Here is a 16,910-nt window from a genome sequence, read left to right as displayed (position 1 = left end):
CGTGTTTATCTGGGCGACGAGGGTGTGTGCCGAAATGGCAAATAAATTAAAATAAAGGCCAGAATATGGAGGAGGCCAAAGTTGGCGCATATTGATGGCTGGGGGAAGATAAGCGGGGGAAACTCGCTGTCTCACACAACTTTTTGGTCTATTTGTTTTTGCTCTCCAGCACTAAGTGGCTTTTGAAATCCTGAAATACAGTCTTCATAAATTGGGAAATCCACAAATCAGGTATGCCACATATTTTATGAAAGGGACAGTTCACTTAAACACGCATTCTAGTCCTGGAGCACAACCTTTAAATTTTGGAAAATAATTGCCTTTAAAATTTGAACTCAGGTAGTAAAGATGTTTTTCATTGTATCAGTGTGACAATGGCAAATAGTGTTTTGCGTCTATAAATTAAAATGGTTTCTGGGGAAATATATTTTTTGTCATTGCCAAAACAAAGACATAAATTTATTCCTAACGAAAAGTGCACTTTCTTATTTTTTTTTGTCTAAGCTATATGGGTTTAATCCCTCGGTGACACTCTTCCGCACGCAATCGAAATTTAAAGTTTAAACTTTCGAATTTCTGAATCATGCCTTGTTTTTTTTATACAATTTATTGGGTAAGTATTGACAGAAAAAAAGTTTCAAAATGTGTTTCTATGTACACATAAATTAAGATTATTTTTTCAGCGCCAAAAATTGTTTCATTTCACATATGACTGGGCTCTTGTTTGTCTACGTTTTTGTTCGATTTGGTGTGCGTTTATTTTTTCCGCTTTCTATTTGCTCACAGTTGAGCGCAATAAAGCCGCAATTTGTGCGTATACGTAACGTACTCAAGAGTCGCACCTTTCACGCATATGTACGCACTCGAGCTCGAGTTTTTCCAGGAAAAATCCGCCGACACTTCGGCTGAATGGAAATTGCCTTATCGCTGGGGCGTCGCACTTCAATCAGCGGTTAACTTGGCTGCCTGTTCGCCTGGAATTAACATGACACATTTGACGCAACCCCGCTGCCAGCACGATGTCTTTATCGCGACGATACACTTTGTTGTGCCTTGCAAATGAGCATTACTTGATTACCCGCAATTATTGTTACTGCTCCCAGACACACTCACACATACCCACACTCTTAAACACAGCACGCACACACACACACATGCACAGTCAGGAGCTTGGAAAGGGGCGCATAATTGCCGCATATGCGAAATGAAAACTCTGCCGGCAGCATACTTGACATTAGTGCGGTGGCTGCGAAAATTTTAGGTCAAAATGCTGGGGAAAACAAAAAGCAAAGAAAAAACTGTAAATGCGCAAATACTGTAAATGCACTACAAAAAATAAGAAGAACCGAAAGAAATTTGACTTTTAAAAGTAAACTTTTAGGATTGGACTGCACAGTTACGTTTTTAATTAAGTGCTAAAAAGTTAAAGTCACTTTAATCAATGAAGTAAAATTTAAATAAAAGTACAACAGATATTTAGTAATATAATAAATAAAAACCATATCTTCAAAGGTCATTTACCTTTCACATACACTTTCAAAGCGGTGAACTTCATTTTTCCAAGTGTTTTTCTGTCTGTGTGTTAGTGCTTTGTATATAAATGTTGCCGCTGCTCGGAGCAGTTATGCTCTGCATTTAATTACAGTTGCGAATCGCGGCCTTTTTTCGAGAGGCAGTCGCGAAAGTTTTCGCTCGGCCTCCACAAGTTGCACGTTGCTTGTTGCAAGCTGCAAGTTGCGCTTTGTGCCAGCTAAAAAACCCAAACGCATTTCATTAACACAGCTCAACTTCACGGCAACAATACCAGCCGTAAAAGCAGCAACAGCAGCAAACAGGCGGAGAAATTCATTTTTTGCCTGCATTCAGCATGTCGCCAAACATTTAGCAGGCTCTTGTAGTGAAAGTGGGTGGTGGAAAAGTGGGTGGCACTTCAGCCCTGAGCCAAAACTTGCCACTCACACACACACACATGCAAAATCACACTCACAATGGCAGACACATGTACTCCAAAACGCTGACGACCTCAATTTTCAGCGCATAAACACTTTTTATGCAAAATAAAAACGCTTTACTTTGTGCAGCGCATTGACCGAAATTTATTTTTATACCCACCCCTACACACGAATACAACACCATAGAAATAAATGCAAAAATATATTTTAAATAAATCACAATACGCAGAAAAATCCATTTAAACAAATGCGCCGCACAAAGAAAAGACAAAACAATTTGTCCCTAATTGGCTAGTGGCGCCCGAAAACTGGCCACAAATGCAAAATAAAACCGTAGTGGGGATTCAACTGAAAAGGAGGGCAATAATACAGCAGTTCTAGCTAGACAGTCAGTTAATATTTAAATGGGTAAATTGAACCATCATAGAAACCGAAGCGGATATGCTCTTCAAATCGAGAGATAGCTAAATAGGATGTCAAGTTTAAATATGCAATTGAATCTTGTTAGAAAGTATTTGTGATTTAATTCATATTATTATTTCCTGAAAATTTAAAAACCATAGTTCAATACGATTTATAAACAGTAATTATTTTAATCAAGTTAACCGACATTTACTGCCAATACAATCGATATCGAATTGCATTGTATGCTGATCGGTGAATACTATTTTATTTCTGTCGTTAACTGTGCATATAGTAAGGGAGTAAATATCGTCATGTCGACGACAAGGATATCGACGGCAGACGCTTGGCGACAGCCGGCCTGTTCGAACATCCCCTTTCGGCCAACATGTCCCTGCTCCTTTGCTCCTTTTGGCCAACGGCCGCCACATCCTGCACATTCGCACACGCAAAATGGGCAGGGAGGAGAAGTCAATACGTTGCCTTAATTGCTTACAAGTTGTTTGCCTTGTTGTTGCCGAGTATGTTTATCGTTTAAAGTCAAGTGAATTGACCTCGGCGCGACTGACCCATTGACCGGGCCGGAGTGCCAATCTCTCCACTCTTCCACATTCTGCTGCCTGGCCCCAGTCTGTCGGCATTGATTTTTATGGAGCTTGGGCTATTGCCGAGATAGAAGGACCAGCCGACCACTTTATGACTTTTTTAATTACTTATTTTGCTTAAAATTGTCTAGTGTAGGCAAATAAACAAATGGATCTGTGTGAGTGTGTGTGTGGGGCGTATACACTTGCAGAAAATATGGCTCCGTTTATAGGCAAATAAAATAATGAAAATTGCGATACGAAGAGCTCCATGGAGGCCACCCCAAAAAGTCCTTTGTTTGTCTTTTATTAGGACAGTAAAGTCTTCCTTGTTGCTGTTTTTGCTCACTTCTGATGCTGCTGATGCTGCTTCTGCTGATGCCACTGCCATAGCTTTATAGCTATATGGCTATATCGTCCTCGTCATCGTCCCGACTGCTAGCCACTTGACCGGGCCCAGGACAATGGGGACAATAACGATGCCGCTATCCCGACCTTTTGTCCCTTGGCCTGGGAAAATTTTTATATAGTTTACCATATTGTTGGGCTACTACTGGCTATCTTTTTTTTTTTTTGTTGCTTCCCTGCTTGGCCTGCAAATATTTCGAGAGGAATGAGGCCAAAAGGCAAAGTCCTGGCCACAGCATAATTTCGAGTGCACAGATCCGAAGAGCAACAAAAACCATGACAAACAAGTTCGCCAGATGCTGTGACTCAATCCAAATAGCCCGATGTCTTAATGAGAGCCACATGTACATATAGTATATATCATGTATATGCAATTTAGGGCGTGGCCACACTTTGATTGTCTTCATTTAGTTAGGTTTTATGCTGATTTACTTAGGCCACAGACAGCAGCCATTTACGACCTTTTAACGCCCGCCACGATAAAATCTGAACGTCGATGCTCCCTCACTCGTCCTCGTCCATAAACCCTGGCCAAGAGCCATAAACCTGGGCTCAGACAATGGCTGCAAAGGGTCTTGAAAGCGATTTGCCATTGATACCCCTGCCTAAAAATCGCCCAAGAGCTCAAGAGCACTGTACCCTCGCAATGGCCAATTCATTGGTTGCTCACATTTTCGGTGATTTAAATTAATTTCAAATATCATTTCTCACTTGCGGTGCACAAATCGACCCTGACCTGCCGCACTGGAGAGTTGCGGTGCCGGCTGGCTAATGAATATTTAAACAGCTGCACGTCCCTCTAGCACATAGAAAATATATGGACCCTTTCAACTGGTTGCCAGGAGAGCACATTAGGTGAAATCTTACAGAAGGGAAAGTTGTCTTGGCGGAAAAAAGTACATTATTTAATCAGAAATTTATATTAACATTTGCTTTACGCTGAAAAGCCGTATTTTTTTATTGGAAATATAAGTACCCAAATATATTTCATTAAATAAAATGCTACAGCCAGAGGAGCTGTCTCAATGGGAAAAAATCTTAAGGCAATTGCATGGAGTGGCACATGCAGGTCGAGTCCAAACCAAGAAACCAGTTCCTACAAAACCACTTATGTCTGGGATAATATCTCAGAAATCTGTTCACGTTTGATGGCTTTATTTGCGTTTTCCGATCCAATGCCGCAGCTAGAGCCGCGCCTTTAAAGTAATTAAATTCTCGTGGTATTACGCATACGCCACATGTTACAGCTGAGATACATTGCGGACTGAGTGTTCCTGCCTGTGTGCGTTTGATTGTGCGGCTTGTAACCAGGCCATCATGTCGGCGCCTGCTGGTTTGCAAGGGCAGAAGTCTCGATTCTGGTCTGGTCTGGTCTGGTCTGGCATGGCCTGGTCTGGGCAACTGTTTCCGTCTCCATCTCCGTATCCATCGCCTCCAACCGCCATCCTCTTCGTCATTGCCATCATCTCATCTCTGGCGGGGTCTCATATCAACAATGTTGCTAAGCTGCCAGCTTCAGCTACTCCCAACCGCAGCGGTTTCAGCGTTGAAATAGCAGAAATTTTGATTTTACGACCTTGTTGCCGTCATTAACGTTATTTTATGATGACGCTGATACGACCGCGAAATATTGTGTGCCAGTCAGGCAGCCACACCGACATCCGTGGAGGCTGAAGGACCGAACTGCAGATTGTGTGCGTGTGTGTGTGTGTTTCGACCAAGTTATTATGTCCTGACGTCTAAGTAAAAAACCAATAAATGTTAATGAAAATACAAGAGACAAAGTTTAGTTCGACGAGAGGGAAACGCTTTGGTTGCATGAGGCATCGGACATAAGCTGATAATATTATTGCGCTATTAATGGGCTCAGGTTTTATGGCAGTTTTAATCGCTTTTGTTACAGTTGCCAAAGTCGCAACAATAACTCGACAATAGAGGACAATAAAAAGAATTTGGCTTGCGTGCGAGTCTACGTGTGTGTGTCTGTGTGGCGGGTCCTTTCTGCTTATTCCTTCCACTTCCCGCCCCCTGTTGCTTTCGCTTTTGTATGACTAAGCAGCGATTGCAACTTTTTGCCATTGGCCCGAGGCAAAAACTAATTGCAAAACCAAACGCACATCCCAAGTAGCTACCGATTCCGCTTCCTCTAAGGCAGGCCCCCTTTCCACCGCCGCCACTCACTGGGCGGACAGGTGTGCCGAGGCAGCTGGTGCTGGTGGTGCAAGCAGAAAAGCAATTTAGCAAATTCCTTGGTGTTTGGCAAATAGAAAAGCCAACTTTCAACGGTTCTCAGTATTTTCTTTCCCGCTTCACGCCGCCATCCGAACAGTATCCTTCTGCAAAATCAATTTTAATGATACCAAACTGCCAGGCAGCCTCAATGGAAAGGAAGCGAAGCGAGGGGTAGCAAGTAAATGGCAAATGGCACCTCCATAAAATGGTTATCCCCTAACTCATCCTGGCCTCGATTGCAACATATGCAGTCGGCAGTGGGTCGACTTTGAGCGTGACCCCTTCAGCCAGAGATGGCCGGAAATTAAAGCTATACCCAAAACTTACAACAAATAAATCGATTGATATATAAAACCTTTCTAGAATTTTAACAAAAAATAATTAAAACAATATATAAAAATTTTTAATCCCCTTAAAGGATTTCACAAAGAGTACCTTCAAAAAGATGTCTCCTAAGAAAGGCTAAGGTATCTACAATGTATGTAATTATTTGCTGAAAATATAGTTTTAGGGGGAGTTTGCCTAAGGGAAGCATGACAAGGTCTGGGGACATCTCATATCATATTTAATGCGTATGTGCGCCGAGTCTCTTTTGCTTCTTCTCCCTTTTTTTTAAGTATTTCCTTCGAGGGCGGCAAGTCCCTCAACTAAGTTGTTATACAGTTGCGTGCACCTGTCTCTAGCCATTTCCAGGTGCAAGCAGATGGCATTTCTTTGGCTCCTTTGGCCCCCAGGCGAGTGCTGGCTTGTCGCAATTAACGTTCGCGGAAATTCCTGGCAGTGGGATCAGCGGGTCGGAAGGAGAGGGCAAACGCATTGGGGCGTGAACAGCACGGAAGTCGTTCGGCCCACACGTCGGATACGTGCTTTAAGGTCTGACCTTCTTTATGTGTGAGTGGATGAGTGGGTGTGTGGTCGTGTGGCTGTAGGTGTGGGTGGGTGTCGCCGAGTGTCTGCTGCAAATTGTTGCATGACATTGTTCCATGTCACCCACATACCATCCCATTTCGTTCTGTTTGAAGGCATTTAGTGTTGGGGCTGGGTGCTCCCTTTTTTAGCCATTTTTTTTGCAGTGACAACTTGCGGCCTACTTACCATTCGCGTGTGGCATATGGAAAACTCGGGGAGTCACAGCAAAACAATTGCTGCCATTACACTTTGTAATTCGGTAATCAGCCATACGAATCTGCATAATGGCAATCGGAGCTCGTTCCTCTCCGTTGTTCCTGCCAAGTTAGGTAAACATGGCAAGAAAAGTTGCCAACTTTTAATTGAAGTGAAAACGACGATAACGACAGCATTGTTTGGTCGCTGGAAACTGGGAGACTGGAGACTGGGTATTCGTATGGGATCCTGGGAAATGGTATTTGGGATGGCTCTACTCGGCTCGGTGGCTTTGTTGCCAGCCCGCTGGGATATATGAAAAACGAATACGAATATATATGTGTGAAGGGAGCTAGCTACAAATACATATGCTGTGTGCGGTGCGGCATTGCAAAAACAGTTGCGGAATTGCTTTTTAAACCCACAGAGCGGCGCATAAAAAACCAGCACAGCCGCCTCTGGGGGCGTGGCCCAGAAGGGTTGGGTTAAGCCTTTAAAACGTGAAACTTTTGAGCCGCTTCAAGTTTTAGCCAAGCGTATTTGCCTTTGTGGTCGCTCCGTTCCCAGCTGACATACAGGCAAAGATCCAACTCGACCCCATATGTATATACATATGTACATATATGGGAATATGGCGTTCTTGGCTGCAATGTTGAAGTTTGCACTGCATGCCTGCGTGGGGGTTTCGGGTCAACCTGTTGCCAGGTCAGGACCTCTGGGCATGGAAAGCAGATGTAAACATTAGACAGGCTATCAATGCGGGCTGCGATACCGGCCTGAATAAGCAGGCGGCCTTGAAACGATAGTTGGCGCGGTTCGCTGGGCTGTAATGGGTGGCAGTGCGCCCTGCAGCGGGTGGGGGTCAATGGGTGGCAATACCCGGCATTGTTTGCATTGGCGCACGCAAATATGTTTGGCAGCTCCAGCTGGGACCATGGCACGCGCCGGAGTGCGACATTCGTGACGTCGCATTCAAGACCCAGTTCGCTGGTCCACCTACTGCGCTACTTCTCATCCAGGCTCATCCCTGGCCAGCTTTGATTTATTGATTTTAGCCACGGCACACAGCATACCAAATGAGACAATATTTACTAGACTCGCCGCTGGCCCACATGTGGCACCAACATGGTGTGCACTTGAAAATATATTTTCCAAATCCAAGTCAAATTCAATATGAAGGTGTTCAAAAGTTTGTTGCGATTAAATATTTTCAAGCTTCAAAATAAGATATCGATATTTTTAAAGGAGCTGTTCAAAAACCCCTGGAATTGATACACTTGATTGCTTCTTGATTTTTTGAAGTGTAGCATAGAATCAGGATCCCAGCGAGCACGCCTGATATCAGTGTCAGACTTCCATTAGCCGAACTCAATGGACCCCGTTCGTCTCCTGCCCGCTGGATGTTTAATAAGCCCCCGTATTTTAAATATGGAGCAGATGCACAGTTCCCGGATCCGGATTCGAGTGCGGCCGGGCTCCATTTGGGGGGAAAATGACGCAAGTTCAATTAAATCAAAGCCTCAACATATTTCTTACCCGCTAGACAGTTCCGGCGCCAGACGCCGTCTGCTGGCGGCAGAGTCTGCAAATAGAAATGGAAGACGAATTAAATTACATTTAAAGCGCAAGCTGCAAAAAAAAGACGAAAATACAAAAACCCTAAGAAGAATGGAAGGAAAAATAAATTGGCCAGCAAAGAGGGAAAAAATGAAAATCATGAAATTGATGTGGAGAAGCCAAGAAAGAAGCAAAAGATAAAGCCCATATTCGAATGAAAAATACACTGATTTCGGCATAGAAACAGGTTAATTTTCAATTCGCAACAAGTGCGTGATACCATCATTAAGACCTGCGTTTAATATTTGTATATCCAATTATTTGTCCGCTTGCAGGTTATAAATCGAACTTCTCTCCATAATCCCGCTGCTCAATTGTTGAAATGCTTATCTGCTTAAGTGGCAAACGAATATGCCATTCATTCGCTCGTATCGTGATTACAGAGCGCATAAAAAGAAGCCGACAAAGTGTAAGAAATGGTGCCAATGAAACGAAATAAAATCGGAAAAAAGGCGGAGGAAACGAAAAGAATGGGATAAAAAGCTGGAAAAGCTCCTCCTGCATATATAGGATGGCAAAAAAATGGGCGACCATGTGGGCGGCGGCGGTGAAGCCGAATCAAAGGCACAGCGCCAGTCCCGGAGATAAGTAAAGAGAGCAAAATTAAATTGGACATTTATCAAGAGATGCTTATTGATGCCCGAAGTGCCAGGCATCCAGCCAGCCAGCACAAACACAAACACAAACACAAACACATTCGCAGCCCCACTCACACCATCACACACCCAAGTCAAGTGGCCCGGCAATGTCGCTCAATTATTGTTTTGAGTGAAAAACTTTTATTGCCCGACAACTGGAGAAAAAGTCGAGGAGGCTCCACTGTTAAATCGTGTAATTTAAATGTTGCCCCAGGCAGACCAACAAACAAACAAACGACTGGAAGACACGCGGGCATAAATTAAAGTCAGAGGCCCCAAGAGTTCTCAAAGCCCAGCCCTTAGGCCGGAGCCCCCACTCTCCGACTCATCCTTGCGGACACGGACTCATCCCCCAGCAGAGGGATCAGCCACTAATTACGGCTATTAGTGGGGGCCCAGGAACAACAGGAGCGCCAGAAACAATTACGGCCCATTTAATCACCTGCTGAAAATGTAATTATGCTGCATACTTTTTCGGGCCAGGCTTCACACGCTCCCCAAAAAGTTTCCATAGAACAATAAAACCAAAAAAAAAAAAAACAAAAAAAAAAACCCAGCAACGAATTGAAATCGCCTCCAGTGGCATGAAATGTAGCCAACGCGATTTAGAATTTATTGCATGAAATTAACTTTTGCAAAATAATTCACATAACTTCGGGGCGTGCTGAAAGGCCGTCCGAAGTGGCTTAATAAAATAATTTATGGTCGAGGCCGAAGGGCCATCTCAGTTGGCCGGCCACCAACTGCGACGCAGCGGTTGCCACTTGCCACGCCCACTCTTCGGGGAGTTCTGGATGGTTGCTGCCCAGTCAAGCGGATGAAACAAAGCAAATTAATTACGAGTCAAAGCGAAAAACCTTTGACTCAACTTTCGGAAAGCACCTTTACACTCACAAACATACACGAAGGACTCGCAATGCCTTTATCAATATCCTTTTGACCAAAACCGGGGAGAAGAGCAAACAAAGTCTAATCAAATGCGACAGCAGCTGCCTGCCTCGAGGAGTCCGTGTGCCCGGTGATGCGTGCCTAATGTGGCAAAGGGGCAGGTCCGTGCTCCATCCCGATTCGATACGGCTGATCCGGCTTTTTCACTCCCCCAAAAACTAAGCCCGGCCACTTTTTGCCCAGTGATGCGTTGAGTGGACTGAATCAACAGCTGCCAAACGTTCGGAACGCAAATTTATAATGTCTTAGTGCCCATTCCCAAGCTTTTTATCAACACATTTCACATGTCATTAGCCAGGAGATAGTAGATTAGGATGGAAGGACATATATCCTTGAGTGGTGGAATATTCCCATCTTTATCGGGTATTCGACAGCTTGGCATTTTGTTTTCCAGCTGAGGTTCTAATGAAAAGCTTTTAAATTAAGAACAACCGCCAATGTGGGGCGATGCGGTGAGATCCATTTGAGATATTAACAAAGGGCACAGGTGACGGCGACACGATTCGCCGGATTTTCCACAGTCACACTTGAGCTGACAGTGCAACATGTGCACATTGCACACACACACACTCATGCCGCAGACAATTCCGCTAAAAGCTTCACACCCGTGGACAGTTGCGGGTGCCAACTCCGATTCAAATTAAACGCTCCTCCAGCTTCGGATGCGCCTGCCACTCTTCCAGCTCCTCCTGCTCCAGCAGCACACTCGAAAAACGCTCGAGGAGATGGGAGTTTTATCTTTGCCACGCCAGCCGCAGCAATGCGGCTAAGCATCATAACTCACGCCGGGCATCCGTGCTCGTCACTCAAGGAGCGTGAAAAACCTGCCAAGATGCCAAGAAGTCAGCAAGGAGTCCTGCCTGCATTATGCAGTGGTCTCGGGGAACCAAAGTTCGTCACTCAGGAAAAAAATCGCCAATGGCCAGGAATTTATTTAAAACATGAATTCTCAAGAATTTCAATTTTGATTCACTATAAGGCGCAATAAATTAAAAGAAAATACCTCAGTCTATATACGTTCTTTTATGAATATCTAAATATCTAAATATCTAAATATCTAATATCTAAACTATGAAGTTTTTAACATTATTGACAATAACAAAAGCGGATAAGTACAACTGTACTTACTGTTAAACTTGGGATAAATTGAGAGATTTGTCTTGTTTTCCATCCCCATTTTCCTGGCCTACAATTTTTTGCTAACTGCAGTTGGAACATCTGGCGCTGAATGCACTTAACATGTTGTACCACAAAATCGTCCGCCATATGCCACGCATATTAATTTGATGGCACTCATATTTATGCCAAAGCAAAGCAAAAGCGTTTGCTGCTGCCGCAGTTGTTGCGACATTTTTTGACAAGTTGCAGTCAGTGTCTCGTTGTTGCAGCCGCACATTTGCAATGCAAGAAGCATGGAGCAGATGCTGCTGCTTCTATTTTGCATATGGACGAAGGACCTAGGAGTCGGTGAAAAAAAAGCTGCCAAGCTGGCAATAGACAAACAGGAGGACCAGGACCCAGGACTCGCGACCCAGGACCCCGGAAACTAAGGACAACTGCGATTGCGACTCAAAATGGAAACTCCAACTCCAAACTGGCCGCGTCGCGATTTTTCTCTTCCCGCTTTTTGTTGCGGGTGCATTCCACTTTAATTATTTCAGCAATGTTGCTGCTTCTGCTGCCGCTGCCTCTGGTAACGACATGAAATTTACATACGCAATTTCATTGTTGCCGCAGGATCTGGCGCTCCTTTTTCGCCGCCCCACGACTCGCGCCCCGCGTCCTTCGCCAATCCCACAGCATAACGCATTTTATATTCAAATTTTTTCGCTGCAGTCTGGCGACCAGGACACTGCAAATTCCATTCTATTCGCAGTTTGTTGGCCCTGCCCCCACAATATATACTTTTTTCTTTAGCTGCTGTGTTTTTGGCCCAAGGTCTGTTAGCGCTTTTGGTACCCCGGGCTGCTTATATGGGTTCATAATAATCAGTTGCAAGAGAGAGTATGCAGAAAAGAGTCCTGAATTTACTGTCGATTTCACAGGCATTTAACCAGAGACTTACAATCCGGCCAAATAATGGTTATAACCAGCTTTTATGCGCTCCATAATGCGAGGCATAACGCCACACCAGCCGGGTTGCTAAGTCGCGGGATGGTTTATTTAAGGACCGCCAGATTTTGCATTGCATATGACGGGGAACTACTGGAGCAGGCATAACATCGCAGGAACTAGTTATCCCAAGCAGCAGAGTGGAGTCGAGTGGTGGGTCCTTGCTGATGTACCTTATTATGCATGTTATGCACAAGTCGTTTTTCCATTTCCGTGCCATGTCATTGCACGCTTAAGCAGCAAATTGTCTGATGGAATTTTCTTTTTTTTTCTGATTTCACTGGGCTCACTGTGTTGTCCGACTGTCAACAGCTTTTAGGCCTCTTTTGGCCCTGTTAAATGTAGCGCAATAATAAGCAAAAATATTTGCATTTCTTTGGGCCAAACCGAATGCAATAAACTCTCGAAGTAAAAGCAAATAAAAAGTAATCAGAATTTCAGATTCGGCCCGTAATAAAGCGACGAAGACTAAAAGGAATTAAAAAGTGTGTTAAATAATTCATTTTTGAATTAAAATATAAATCACTTTCACACCATTTTGTCGGCGGACATTGGTGTAGACCCGGTTTTTACAGCAGGCCGTCCTTTTTTTCCAGGACACTTGTTTATTTTATTACTTTTTCGCCGCGCCAAGGGACAGGACGCCGAAACACCCAAGAAGAGGACACCATGCAAATGAGCGACCTACCCGGGCATAACGAAAATCTTTTTAATATAAAAGTGAATTACTTTTAGCAGCGATTTCCGAGTGTGTCCTCCCAAGAACCATTAAAATTGACGAACTGTAAAGGAGCAGCAGAAGCAGCAGGAGCTTCGCGCCCATTCCGGGCCACGCCCATAAACGTCTCGGCAGGTCGCCTTTGGTTATTAGGCAGCTTATTATCGGACGCATCAGCATGGTCAGGGCATCATTATCGAGTGCTTTGCGGCTTTCCGGGGTCCAGGATCCTTTGCCTTCCTTTGGACTGTCTTGCCGGCGAAAGTAATTTCAGTATCCTTACGCATTTTTTTAATAGGATTGCGTTTGGGGAATTACCTGAAGGGACAAGGAAAGCGGTGTGACCGCAGGCGGCAGCGGAAGCGAGTAGATGGCTGAGCGGAAATGAAAACGGCAACGGGCACTTTTAATTTCTCAAAATGGCAACTTACTGACATCCGTTGCCCGTTCGATTCATTGATTTAATGCAGAGCAACAGCCCAACGGTTCCTGGAGCTCCTGCAGCTCCGAGTTTCCTTTTCCTTTATTGGCAGCTTAAGAATTATTGGGACTTGTTGCAAGAGTTCATATCGTGCGAAGTAATTCAGAAAATACTATTAGCACGGCTGAATGGCTGCAGAAACAGGACACTTGCCACTTTCTACCCTCCGTCATTTTTACCTTTTCCACCTTCTGGCGTCGAATTTCTACTCTTGTTATTCTTTTTGTGTCATTTAATGCTGGTGAAATATGCATTCGATTTTTTACGCTGCACTTTTTCGCTTATCTGCCAACTGGCAGCCACATCGCATGGGGGATGCTGAGAACTCGCCGAGAGCAAATATCACGTATACGCAGTGTTGTGGCTTGTTGGTTTTCTTTTCACTGCAAATTAGCTGGCAAAGGGGGTGAGTGTGGTGGCGCCAAGTGTGCGATAATTTACTCATTTCATGTGCTATTAGCTGTCAGTAGAATGGGGTTGTGCGGCGGCTGTGGGGCTGTTGTGTAAGTTGTGTATGTGTCGCTGGGAATGACAGCTGCTAGCAACCAGTTAGCAGTTGCCAACTTTCAACGAACTCTGACCAGGACTCCTTCACTGGCCTCCGGTTTCGTCCTTGGTCCTTCAGTTTTATGCTTTATGTTTATATTTTCCAGGCCCTCCTGTGCCATATTTATCATGGCTCACTTTTGTGCCGGCTGCGCCTCGTTCCGTGCGGTTTCGTTGGGCTTCGTTAGTTGAGTATAGAGTAGTTGCATCCTTTCTCTCTATGTCCTCCATCGCCCTGCGTCGTCCTGCAAATTTACGCTATCTAATAGCGCCTCGGCTCGTCTCGACCAACAACAAACGAGAGCGAGACAATGGCTTCAGCACTTGCTGCACTTGAGCTCTTCCTGTGGCCTGTGGATGCCACTGCTGCGCTTTTGGCGCTTCTAGGAGAGGAACCCCGGCTGTGACCTAAATTTTTACCAAATTGGATAAATTTTTCGCATTTTCGCTTTGGCTAGTTTTTTCCCCTTTTTTTCTGTACTCTGTGCTCGTCCTGTGACGCCGACGACGGCGACTCCGCTCTTGGCTTTGCCAGCCATTGTTGTTGCAATTTCTCGCCACATTTGATTTATCTCGCCTTATATACAAGTCGAGCAACATATATGTACCATCTACCCTACCATATCACGTTTTCAGTCCGTCGTTTTTTCTTTTTAGAACTGTGTGCTCCATGTTGTTTGTTGCTTTCGCTGTGTTGTCTCGCTTCTAGCCCATCCTTTCTTCTGGCGGCTGAGAAGTGAGTCACCACCGCAGTCGCTAGCTGGCTGGCTGGTTGGAACCAGAAACTGCTCTTCTTGCGCCACGGTGTATCTCCAGAATTGAATCTCGCCCAGTTTTGCCATCTTTGCGGCAACTAGCTCCTCTGCCAGCTATGTCGTCTTGATGGCCGCAGCGCTTTTTATTTGAAGTTTCTGCCGCCCCGTTGTTGTCCTTTTTTGTAGTATATTTCTTCCTTTTTTTTTGGTTAGCTACGTGTTAGGCATAGTAGTTGGGCGGCCTGCCCTGTCGCCCGAAGCTTTTAATCATGATTTACGAGTCGGTCCCGTCCGACAGAAAGACAGACACCCAGGTCCGACAAGAGGTAAATATAAATGGAATTTTAAAATGTGATCTGATTTAATTATGCACGGCAAGTCAAAGGAAGACAGCCAGCAGGGGCAGGATGTTATTTATATATACATGGCAAAAAAGCGATATAAACGACAACCTTTAGGATTTGGAACGGGCGGAGCCAAAGGGCCATTTGTTATACAATGCTTATCATGGGATAAGGAGTAAGCTGCAGGAAGTCGAATTTCCATTGCTCTAATTTGCAGTTCAAAAATATTATAAATATTTTTGTATAAATATTATCTTTTGCATAAAATTTTATTCAATTCGATCAAATCGAAATCTAAATTTTAAATGTAGCCATAGCAGATATCTAAAACGTTATGGATTCCATTATCTATAAAAGCGAAAATATCTTATCACAACATTTCGTTCAATCAGCCTAAAAATAAATATGAAAAATGTTAAATTTAACCCAAGCTAATAGCAAATAGTGAATGGATTCCATAACCCAGCCGGAAAATTCCCGCACTAAACTATTAAAGCAATCTGTTATCCAGAAACTGCATATATGTATTTATGTACAAGCAGGGAAAGTACACAACATTCCTGAGCTTGATCTCCCATCGCCGGCGTCGTCCTTCGTCGCCTGGCTTCATTTTCCTGCTTCCTGAACATTCTCTCGTCATTTTTTCCGTACTTTATTTTAGTTTTTGTTATTTGGATTTTTCACCCGGCGTCCTTCGCTTCGATGCATTTTGCTAAATTGCAGCCAATTGGCCATGGCGTAGGCACTCGGGCGTATACTGGATGTTGGCTAGGCCAACAATTTATGCGCTTTGTTGTTTATTAGCCAGTGCGGTCAGTGTGCCTTGGTTTCTGGGTTCACTCCCTATTGTCGGCCGGCATCAAATCAAATTCCAAGGGGCATGTTTGTCCCAGGATCGGAATTCGAAGGGGGGGATTTGGTGAGTAGGAGGCAGAATGCCGGGCAAATGGCAGGGGCACAATCACAAAATGAGACATATTCAAAAAACCACAGAAAAAGCCCCGCAACCCACAAACGCACACTCAGCGGGTAGCAAATACAAATAGCAGGCGATAACGCAAACTCACAGATACCAAGGACCTTACATGGATTCCAAAAGCACACACATACGTATACACTTGTAGGCAAATATACAGGGACATGTATTTGCAGTGCCAACATCAAACGCTTTGCCCAATACCCCATCCCAATTTCGCATCCCTCATACCCATTCCCATTGCCAATCCGAATCCTCGCCGTCAACCATCAACAACGTTGTTTTTCTTGCCGTTTGCCGTCGTTGACGTCGTCGTCATGGCATAGTCAATATGTTTTCATTCAATTTGGGAAGCATTTTCATAAAATTTCCCACAAGAAAAACATGGCGCAGATACATATATAAATATGTGGAGTAACTTTGGCATGCCGTGCACAGCGCTCCAGCATTTGGCAATAGGAAATTATGCGAAATGTGCTCGATTTGCGTAAACAAACCGGAAATGATGTGCCGCCTGCCGGCTGACCATTTTCAAAATGAACGAAAGGGCACAAAGGACAAAAACCCCCCCGAACCCCCAAAATTCGGGATCCAACCGCAACTGTATTTATATTTATGCATTTATTTATTTGCCAAAAGGATCAGTCGCGTCTTCATGTCTGCTCCCCACGCCCCACAAGAATCGCCATTTCTTTGGTGTGCCCATTATGCTAATTGAACAGTAAAAAAAAAAGAATGCATAAAGAAGGGCCCCACTTTATAGGCGCAGCGCGTGCTTCGCCCTCCAAATTGGTCTAGGAATCGTAAAAATTTCCCGCACAAGGAGAAGTATGTAAATACAGTCCAGGTTCGAGGGGGCCGTGCCCAAATATTTTTAATAAAGTTCACGGCCCAAGCCGCTTTGGCTGACCAAAGCAGCCGCAATATAATTAGAGCGTACCGCTGTCGGTTTTGTTGTTATTGCAAATTGAATTAGTAACCAAGGCAGAAAGTGGACAGGCAGCAGAAATCCTTTTTGTGTGCCATTCACCATACACCCACCGTCCGCTACGTGCCGGGCCAAATCAAAGGCGCTGGCAAATGGCGGCGGGGT

General features: G+C 44.4%; 1 protein-coding gene across 2 annotated transcripts in view; it reads right to left on the bottom strand.

The window, feature by feature from the left end:
• Positions 1 to 16,910, bottom strand: part of beat-VI (beaten path VI) — a 56,607-nt gene that overhangs the window by 23,781 nt on the left and 15,916 nt on the right. For both annotated transcript variants that reach the window (NM_001276106.1, NM_143362.3), the window contains exon 2: positions 8,219 to 8,264. The gene's annotated coding sequence lies outside the window, so the exon portion shown is untranslated. The remainder of the gene's footprint in view (positions 1 to 8,218; positions 8,265 to 16,910) is intronic.

The sequence above is a fragment of the Drosophila melanogaster genome, chromosome 3R (assembly GCF_000001215.4).
Source record: "Drosophila melanogaster chromosome 3R".
Lineage (NCBI taxonomy): Eukaryota > Metazoa > Arthropoda > Insecta > Diptera > Drosophilidae > Drosophila > Drosophila melanogaster.
This window is presented reverse-complemented; position numbering and strand designations above follow the sequence as displayed.